The sequence below is a fragment of the Pteropus alecto genome, unplaced genomic scaffold (genome assembly GCF_000325575.1).
Source record: "Pteropus alecto unplaced genomic scaffold, ASM32557v1 scaffold22, whole genome shotgun sequence".
Classification (NCBI taxonomy): Eukaryota; Metazoa; Chordata; class Mammalia; order Chiroptera; family Pteropodidae; genus Pteropus; species Pteropus alecto.
Window position 1 is genome coordinate 3,772,701 of NW_006434839.1, and position 11,010 is coordinate 3,783,710.

Genomic DNA, 11,010 nt, shown 5'->3' on the forward strand with positions numbered 1-11,010 from the left:
AAAATTTTGCTAGTCTGATTACTAATGTATTTGAGCATATTTTTCTTGACTTTCTTTCTTCTTTTCCTTTTTTTCCTATTTGGGTTTCCCTTCTGTGAAGTACCTGTTCAAATTTTTGTCCACTTTTTTTTTAAGAATGTTTTTTTCTTATTGATTTTTACTAATTATATTAATTATTAATATTTGTGGAAAATATCTTTTTTATTTTATAGCTTATCTTCCCACTCTTTTCATAGTGTTTCTGATAAATAGAATTGCTTAATTTAATTGAACTTATAAATTCTTTCTTTTTAGTATATCTGCATTTTTGTGTATGTGTTTATTAAATGCTTCCCTCCACTTTGATAAAAAAGATACTTTCCTATATTATCTTCTAAAAGCTAAATAGTTTTGAATTTTACCTTTCCATCTTTGATCTACCTGGGATCAATTTTTAGGTATCCTTTGAAATAGGATACAATTTCATTTTTTTTTTCCTCCTAGGGAGATAATTTTTTTTTCTGGAATCACAGATTGCAAGGACCTTTTCAGTTTACAATCCCTTATTTTTTAAATTTCTTATGCCTTTAGCACCCGGTCTTTCTAGATGGTCTCCCACCCAAGTACTAACCAGGCTCGACCCTGCTTAGCTCCCGAGATCAGACAGGATTGGGCTTGTTCAGGGTAGCATGGCCATAGACAATTTGAGTATTCTAAAGTCTGTTTTTGCTGGCTTGTACCCATCAAGTTTTTTTTTTTTTTAATGTTTCTGTGTTTATGATTTTTGATGGAGATTTCATGTGACTTAGTTTTTTTTTTTTTTTGGAATTCTTTGAGACCTGGGTTCAAAATTGGTTTCTCTAGGCAAGATCTGTGTTTGCTTCAAAGGCGCTCAGGGAAATTTATTAACCCATAACAACTTTATACTTAGTATGTGGATTGAAGTCTTTTGGACAACCCAGGGAAGAAACCCAGTCCAGGCTAGCCATAGTCAAATACCCAGGGAAGATTTTTTCTTCTTCTATCACTTAGTGCTAGTATTCAAGACAGATATTTTTCTTACACACCAGGATGGAATCTTTGAAATCAGTCCCCCCACCTTTTTTCTGAGATATCTTAGACATCTGAAATGTTTACACATAAATACATTCTAATTGCATCCTTTCTCCCTGCCACCCACATGCAAATTATGTGACTCCCTGTACTCACAGTGGTCCATAAAATTGAGAGACCCTAAAGTTTCAGCTTCATTAGTTTCATGATAAATCCACCTCTGCTTAAGCGTGTATTATCTTCATTATTTTATCATACCAAGTACACCAGGGCTTTAAAAATAAATATTTTCATTTTATAAGGTAGTTTATAGTCTCAGTTTCTATAAGATATCATCTTTTCTCTTTTACAGTTGAGGGGAAAAAAAGCTTGGAGCAGTTAAATGCTTTGCCCAGAGTTTTAAATATAATAAGTATTGAATCTGGTTTAGTTTTGTTTGTCCTGTTCACTTCTCACTTTACAATGCTAATCCTTAAAATGATGATAATCTTTAAAAAAAAAAAAAAACCTTTACTGTGTTGTAGGAAAATAATAGGAAACAAGTACCTTTAATATTCTTGCTCAATTGCATCTTTACAACAACTCCGTGTGGTATAAATTATTCTTCCTGTTTACAGATGGGGAAATGAGTCTGAGAGACATTAAGTAATAAATAGATATTTAGCAAGTGAGCGAGCTAGGCTTCCAGTACAGGTTGCTTTAAATCCTCTTTCTGTCACTGCCTCATAGTAGCCTTCCCCAATCATCATAATTCCCATTCTCTATCCCTTTTTCCTATTTTTTTTCCTTCATAGCAGTTAAATATACTAGCAATTATTCATGCGTTTCTTTACTTATTTACTGTGTGTTTTCTTCACCAGGATCATACACTAAACAAGAAGAGGGACCATGAGTATTTTGTTTACTCCCATACAACCAGCTAATCAATGTACTACTACGAAGCACATAGTAGGCACTGAATAAAAATATTTAATGCCTAAAAGTCTGATTCTGAAACTCATTTCATTTTTGCTAAGTACACTGCCTCCCCCTTTCTTAAAAACTCTTATGGAATTACAGCCAAGTCCAAAACTAAATGCTACGAACACACTGAAGTATTCTAAATTCAGAGAGCTACCAGTGTAAGGCCAGACACCTGTTGGGAGGGCTGAGACTGGAAACATAGTTCACAAAAGCCTCCACCTTTACTGTTGTAAATGGATATAAAGAGAGGATGGAAGAGAAGGTGTTACTCTCTTTGGAGTACAATGGTAGTAAAGGCAATTTATTTGCTCCCCCCACTGTATAGCTGCCACCAAGGGTGAAGCTCACAGAGAAGATCATACAATTATTGGTGTCTGCAAGAAGGCACTGCAGACATTTCAGCCCCCATTAGGGCACGTGCTTAGCTGGTGGACTTGGTCACTTGGCCATCAATAGAAACAACAAATAGTAAAGAGACATCTCGATGGGGGACTGCCGGGCAGGAAAATGAGATACAAGTAGTGAGTCCCTCAAGTTCTTGATTCCCTAAAAATTTAGAGTATTGATCCCATCCAGGTTCTCAGGCCTGGATGCGTGTGTGTGTGTATGTGGTTGGAGAAGTCTAGCCTTGTTAGTATCATCACAATTCTGGGTTAGTTGTGGGCAAACAAACAAACAGAAACCTTACACAGTAGAAGACTACAGCTTGATGCTTTTACCATCCGGGAACAGCAGGAAGACGGGATGAAATTTTGGTCAGGATAGTCAGTGCCCAGGGAGGCAAGTGGGGTCAGCCCCTGGTCAGTGGAGCACACCGAAGCTACCACCGGCCCAGGGCCATGCTCTCAGCCTGCGCTTGTGACTGGCCAAAGCCAGTGCTGCTGCCAACTTTATCCAATCAGCTGGTAATTTCTAGAGTTCTGAAAAATAGGATTTTGACTTTCTTTTTTTTTTGTCAATGTTCTCATTGCTTTTATGAAGGAGCAGGTTTTCAGAGGTTCTGAATCTGCCATTTCCACGACTGGCACAAGAATGGGAATGGCAGAGGGAGTGAAAGTATCTTTTGATACTTCTTTTGTTAAGTAGACGTTTTTAATTCTGATGAAGTCCAGTCTATCAATCTCTTGTTTTGTGGTTAGAACTTTCTGCATCCTGGCTAAGAGAAGATCATTGTCGACTCCAAAGTCATGTAGGTAACTTAAAAAAAAATGTTTTCGTCTAGAAGCTTTATAGGTTTAGCTTCTAGGTTTATATCTGAGATCCCTGTTGAAGCATTATTTGTATGGATTGTGTGATAGGGGTCAAGATGAATTGTTTTTCCCATATGAATAACCAGTTCTTTTTCCAGCATCATTTTTAAAAAGGATATTCTTTTCTCCATTGATTTGTTTCAGTGCCTCTTTTGAAACCGTACGTGGTGGATCTGTTTCTGGAATCTCTATTCTTTCCCATTGTTCTAATTGTCGATTCTTTCTTTGCTACTGGAAGCTCTTGATTTATTTGTCTTTATAGTAAGCCTTGAAATTGAGTAGTGAATGTCCTCCTACTTTTTCTTCTGTTTGACTATTTTATGTCTTTTCTATTTCTACATATATTTTAAAATCGGCTGAGTTTTGATAGGGATTGTGTTGAATCTATGATCATTTTGGGAAGATTTGATATCTTAACATTATTGAGTCTTTCAATATACAAATATGATTTCTTTATTGATTTACACCTTCTTTAATTTCTCCCAGTAATATTTTGTAGTTTTCAGTATAAGTTCTTAAACATGTTTTATAAGACCTATCACTTAACAGTTCATGTATTTGAATGCCATTATTAATGGGTATTTAAATTTTTATTTTCTCAATTCATAGTTGCTTAATATAGAAATACAGTTGACTTTTGCATGTGGCTTCCGTACACTATGACTGCAAACTCACACGTTAATTCTGGTAGATTTTTTTGTAGAATTACTTGGAATTTTACACAATCATGCCATCTGCAGATAAGAACAATCTACTTTTTTTCTTTCTAATCTGTGTGCCTTATTCTTTTCTTTACTCACCACCCCCTGCCCCCCACCCCGGTATGTTGAGTAGAAGTGGTGAGAGCAGACGTACTTACTTTATTTCTATCTTGGGGAGCAAGTGTTCAGTCTTTCATCCTCTTGTATTATGTTACTTGTAGATTTTCCATACATACCCTTAATCAGATTGAGGACATTTTTTTTTTTTTCTTTTTCTGACTCGTTGGAAGTCTTTATTATAATTTCTATATCTTTTTTCTTTTTTCTTTTGTTTTTTTTTTGCAAGTGGGCCTGCAGGACACATATGAAGTATGAGGATCTACATAGTGATGAATTGGTTGCTAGGGAGGCAGGGAAAATAAACAGAACACGTACACCTGCAGGCCAAACCAGATGGGATGGACAAAGCCCATACAGTGATAATGTGGACAGACTGGGTCAGGGTGGAGGAACCTGATTTCTATTCCTGGCTCTGTTACCAACTGGCTATTTGACTTTAAATATGGCACTTTGCTCTCTGCCTAGCAGTCAGATACAGATAAGAGCTGCCGATGTCTCTTGTCTTTGATATCACATGCTCTTGGTTTCCTTAGCGTTGTCATAAGTTTCGAAGATTGGATAGTGCTTTGTCCCCTAACCCCGCTTTTAAGCAGTTCCTTTACTAAAGTCTTTTCATCTGAACCATCTGTAGTGAATTCTTAGTTTTTGCCAGGACCCGTTTCTCACTGATACAAGTTAGCAGGGTCTTCTCAACATGTAGGTGTGTTCTTGGGTTATTATGTGGGCTGACCTCAAAGCAGGTAGATAGGTCTCTGCCTCCAGCTCCAGTCTCCCTATTTCCCATCTATATTTACAAGACTCTGGACTGTAGTGTAGGAAAATTAACTACTTTGAATGTCATTTGACTCCATTCCTTTGAGTCATGCAGGTTTTTGCATTTCGAGTCCCTTTTGAGAATGCAGATACTGTTATGGCGGACATAACAAACTGTTTTCAGCTGACAAAATTGTGGTGGGTTATCTATTCAGTGACACCATTAGTTGAGCAAGATTGTGGTTGAGACAGTATAGGTGGCCAAGGCAATGTGGAAAATTCAAGGGGGGGCAGGAACAGTGTTCTAGCATGGAAGTAGGGGGCGGTTGGCTCTAAAGATAAACTTTTCCTATTGATAGTTTTACTGAGAACAACCCTATGGAAATCTAAATCGTTTCTCCTAAAATTTCTGTGAATTTCCAGAGGGCTTATGTTCTTAAGGTTATTTCTGTTCCCAGGCTCAGGCTTTTTCTAAATTGGTTCAATTTCGGATTATCTCTCTATTCCAGTAGGCGACGCCTGTTCTATGTTCATTGACCTAGTTGTAGAAATCAGTCCCATCTTCACTCTCTGTGTTCATAAAACCCCATCCACTGCCTCTATGGCAAGGAAAAAATAGATGGGAAATATGGAGGAGGAGACAACGGAGGCATTTTTGTCACAGCTATATGACGACTGCCCACTGGACATTAGACTTTGTTCTTAAAATGACCTTCAGCCAGTCCTTCACTAAGGTGTTTCACTGGTCACTTCAGTGCAGTGATGGAACCTTCAGAGCCAGACAACTGGGCTCCCATCTTGGCCTTACTACTTATTAGCTACACAGCTTATGCAAGGTATTGAAACCTTCCAATATCAGTTGTTCCATCAGTAAAATGGGCATAATAACATTCTCCACTTTGTAAGTTTGCATAAGCATTGGCGGTGGAGAGGTGGATGCTGTCATTTGCTGCTTTCTGTGGAACAATGTACTTGTTTTTCCAGCTTCCAGCAGTGTTGGCTGCCAGTGGTCTACAGCGGAGCCCCTTCACAGGCAAGGCCCCTGGCACCTCTTGCCTGGGGTCGTACCCCCTAGGGGCTGCCTTGCCCTTATCCAAAAAGGCTGGTTGACGTGGAAGCTGAAAATATTGTCTCTGCCTCAAATCGGGATAATTCTCAAGGGCCATTCCCGCTCCAGAACTCGATGTGAGGTCAGCTGAGGCTTCTGTGGCCATTGCGTCACGTTTGGCTTCTCACTTTGCCAACCCTGCCCCTCTCACACCCACCCCCCCACTCTCTCTGGAGAACTTGAAAATGTCTGTCTCAGAGTCTTGTTTGCAACCTCAGAGGGAAAAAATGGTTAAAAGAATATCTAGTGCAGACTAAGTGCCCAAGAAATTGTTACTATCTTTGTTTACAGAGTAAGAGAATGTATTTTTATGGGATTTTCCAGAATATTCCAGACATATATAAAACTACACAAGGAATCTTCACAGTTGAAACCATGAATACTGAGAATAGAAATATCCCAGATTTGGAGAAATGGTTATTGTTTGATTTTTAAAACATTATTTCACTAGCACGTGTTCTAATGAGCCTGCTCCAATAGAAGCTCATGGGCACTGTAATTTTGTGGTTCTCGTGTATTTGATTAATAATCCAAAATGGATAGAGGTGTTGACAGTTTATATCCCTATCAGATCAGAGGTTTAACCTGTGAAAAGCTGACGCGTTGTGGTTTTACAGACCAAAAGAAAAGTTAATGCAATGAAGATTAGGTCTTACATCTGATTTAGCATTTTTTCCCTGACTGGCTCTTCTAAATCTCAATCTCTTATACACATTTTGCTTTTGCATGTGTCTTCTGTGCCGGTTACCTCATTAATGAGTTAAATAAAAGTTCGTCAGATGCTCATGATCTGTTTGTATGAGAATGTTGTTTTTAACAGTGGTTTTCCACAGGGATGTGTTTCTCCGAGAGTATTATTAGTTTCTGAAGCGAAGCATTATGATAGGAAGGTCGCCAGAATTTCACAGGAGCAGTTGGAAAAGAGAGGTCAACATTTTGAAGTTAGCCAAACCCTATTATTCTAAATCCAAACTTTGGATCTAGTTTTGAATTGTGTGTCACACACGAAGTGGCTTAAATAGCTGAAATGGACTGTCTTACACTTCTGGAAGCTAAAGGTTTGTGATTGAGCCCTTTCTTTTGAGAACTGTGAGGGTGGATATGTGCCAGGCCTCTCCCCTGGCCGCTGAGGGCTTGCTGGCCATCTTTGGTGGTTCTTGGCTTGTAGACGCATCACCCTGAACTCTGCCTTCATCTTCACATCATGTTCTCCCTGTGTATGTGTATGTCTATGTCCAAATCCCCCCTTTTTATAAGGACACCAGTCATATCGGATCGGGGGCCCACCCTGATGACCTCATTTTAACTTGATGACCTCTGTAAAGACCTGTCTCCAAATAAGGTCGCCTTCCAAGGTTTGAGGGTTAGGTAGGACATTAATGTATGAATTTTGGTGGGGGGCTGGAGGAGGGACACAATTTAACCCATGACAGTATGATTACTTTTTCTCCATTCAACTGATACCTTAGGGAGAAGAACGCCCCTAACTCCGGAGAGAATCCCAGTTAAGAATCCTCACATCGTTTTAAAGTGAGGTTTATTGTCACCTTCCCACACCAAGCCCATGCCAGCCAGCGTTGCTTTAGGAACGTGGTTATGATGAATTAGGCGTAGGAAATAAATCCTGTTAACAGATGAGTTCACGAATTCTCAGGAGCATTTAGCAGCCAGTCTGCTTACAGATTAAACAAACAAACAAACCAAAAAAAAAAAACCTTTTTGGTCTTGCATTCATTTACGTGAAAATAATTAAATAATTCTCACGGCATTTGGATTACATTTTTAAAAATATGTTGATAAATTTGTCTGAGGGAAGAGTGTGGTGCTTTTTTGATTTTGCATTAGGCAGGTTGGCAAGTCAGCGGAAAAGAATGATTCCTTTGGCGACCATGGAATTATTTACCATGACTAGAAGAAGCGTCTTTTGTTTGAATAACCCCTGTGAACTGCCTGACACATAATGGAAGCTTGTTAAATGTTTACCGAATGAACAGGAGTGTCCAGGGAACTTGGAATATCTGACAGCAATCAAATAAAAAGCACATATTTATTCAGAGATTTCCCATAGACCCAGCTTTGGCTGGGTGCTGTGGGGGGCTGCCAATAAGTGTAAGAGAATACCAGCAATGGCTATTTATTGTACTTACCATGTGCCAAGCATCTTGCACAAGGGAAAAAAAAATATCTCAGCAATTCTGAGTTGGGTAATATTGTTCTTATTTTACACGAAAAGAAACAAGCTAAGAGAGGTCAGGCAACTTGATATAAAACTAGCGATTGGTCTCGTAAGGTGGGTTCTTCATTTGTGCACTGTGATGCCTCCCAAACTGGCCTCTCTCCAGGAGAAGCTTACATCCTTGTGGAGCTAGAACATTTGTAATTGAGACAATTGGAAAATTAGTATAGCAAGAGTACGTCTCTTTTGCCACATATGTGTGTGCTATTAGTATTACATAAAAGTGTGGTGTTGTATAATGGTAAAGTCTCTACGATCTGGAGCTAGGGGCCTGGATTTAAATCTCACTTGGACCTCTTTCTGTCTCTGTGATCGTGGACATGTAGCTTAACCATTTTCTGCTATCATCTTTTAATTATAAAACGGGATAATAAAAGTACCAGTCCAGTCTCATTAGCGTGAGGAATATATAAGATGGGTAAAATTATTCGATGCCTGGCAAAATGTATTTCCTTCTAGAGTGAAAGCTACGCAAAGGCAAAGATTTATATCTCTTTCATTCATTCACGTGTCTTACACACCTAGAACAGTGCTTGGCCTAAAATAGACATTCAGTATATACACTGTTGGATGAATGAATATATTTCAGTACATAAATGCCAGGGCTCAGTCACCTTAGCAGATGCAATGAAGTAGTCAGGTGGTTGCACACCTATGTAGAGCAGTAGTTCTCAGCCCAGGATTCACATTAAAAATACCTACAAGCCTTCTAAATGGACTAATTCTCAAGCCCCATCGCAGACAAATGTTGAGCACCGCTGTCGGAGAATCACTGGGAAAGTAACAGCTACAAACGTGGGATAATACAGGCATATCGAGCATGTTGAAGATTCAATACCAAAAGCGATTTCCTGAGTGACTTACAACCCTTAGGAAACTGAACACAACCTTTGTTTCAATAGTAATTGCATTCTTGAAAATGTCAATATACATACATTAAAATCCTTAACACTTTGAGTTCATATGTAAAATGTGTTAAGACTTAGGCTCAAATAATTACACAAGGTCCATTTCTATACATGAATCTCTGCAGAATTATTTGGAATTCGTGTGGGGCTTGGGGCAACTTTTTAATTGTGTGGACAGTCTTTAACATTGCAGGCAGCTCGTCTAGATCAATCAAGAAGCGTGTGGGCTGCCTCGAGTATAAGCAAAATTAGTCCCGATATAATACAGGCGGAAGAACTCACCAGCACACGCACAATGATTACAGTCCCTCCTCAGGCACTTGGGGAGCTAAACCAAGATACAGAGTCACTTCTTAGACAGCTGGTTGCTTTTCTAGAACAGGATGAGTTCACAGATCGCTAATGTGTCAATTGCTTGTCTTACGAGATCTCCTGGCTGAGGAGACCGCCTGATTCTCTGATGCCTCTTGCCATTGTAGTCTCACAGGTAGAATCACTCCAAGGGCCAGTTGGCAAGATGGGATGGATTGAATATGGGAGTCATGGAAACCTGGAAGAAGAGTAGAACCACACTTGAATTGGGAAAAACTGGCAAAATAGATAATTAGAGGGTGTCTTAGCTAAATAATTACTTATTTACATGTTTTCCTATAAATTTTTAAATATTCTTTTTATGAAGAGTGTGTGCTCCATGTTTCTTTCCATAAATACATTATAAAAACATTAACATTATCAATTGCATGCCCTGCACAAATGTTGCAGCAAATTCCATTTTAATGTTGTTCACAAAGCCGTTTTGATGTCTCAGGCTCCTTAACACTGAATTCTACCTCTATTTGCCTTTATCTTTAAAGAGCTGCTTTGAAGGATTTCTGGCCCTGTCAGGAAAGAATATCACTGATATGCAAGGCCTGGGATATCATTCAGATCATCCTAATCAGATTTCTCAACCTTTGATCTAATCAGCAAGCTGTTTTGCTTAGCTTCTTTGTCAAATTCATTCATTAACTCAGAAAGCATTTACTGAATATGCTGTGTCTACCCCTGGGCTAGAATGTAATAAGATTGGAAGATGAATTGAGCCCTGTCCTTTAGGAGTTTATAGTCCTATTGAATGAAGTGAAGAAAATAATAAAATACTATTTAAAATGTATGATGACTTTTATACTTCAAGTAACAGGGGTCTCCCATGGCAGGTAATTGACATTAATTGTGATTTCGCACACCTAAAACTGCATTATAGAATATTTTCTTTTCCCAGTTAATAATTCAGTTTTGCATTGCGAAGATTCTCTTGCCATTATAGTCATCCCTGACAAAGTGTTGTAAAATTAATAGAGAGACTCATTAGCATTTCACGGTTTCACTGACTGTGGGTTTGGGAGCAGGAGGAAAGAATGAGAAGTTGAAACCCCATTGATTTTTTTTTTTTATTGGAGCGAATTGGAACATAAAACCCTGCTCCCCTCCCCACCCAACACACATCAAATTCTACCAGACTCTTAAGTGTCATCTTGTCAACCAAGCTGAATCCAAATAGAAAAATAACTTACACTAATGTTATTTAAGGTCTGAGAGATAATGAAATTGCATTCTTATTTCAGAAGAAAATGTGTATGCATATGTGAATATGTGTATACATATTGGCAAACGGGTTTTCTCCCGTGGTTATTTAGAAGAATGGAGAGCTATAATCACAAGTTACCTCCTACACTCCATAGTATCTATATATATTTTTCCTATTCTCTTCTTATGTAATGTCCTTTTGTGAGGCCCAATTTGCAGCTACAAACTGGCAGCCACTTTGATGTTTTTTACTTATTTTCCTCTTAATTAATGTTTATATGTGTAGCAGATATATAATTTTCTTCTATTAATGTTACAGAAAACCAACCTTAAATTTGCATCCACAATGGAAAATAAATAAGCAACAAAAGCC

The 11,010-nt window shown here is 38.5% G+C and overlaps 1 pseudogene; it reads right to left on the reverse strand.

The window, feature by feature from the left end:
• Window positions 1-561: 561 nt before the first annotated feature.
• LOC112478815 lies at window positions 562-680 on the reverse strand (annotated as a pseudogene).
• Window positions 681-11,010: the final 10,330 nt, after the last annotated feature.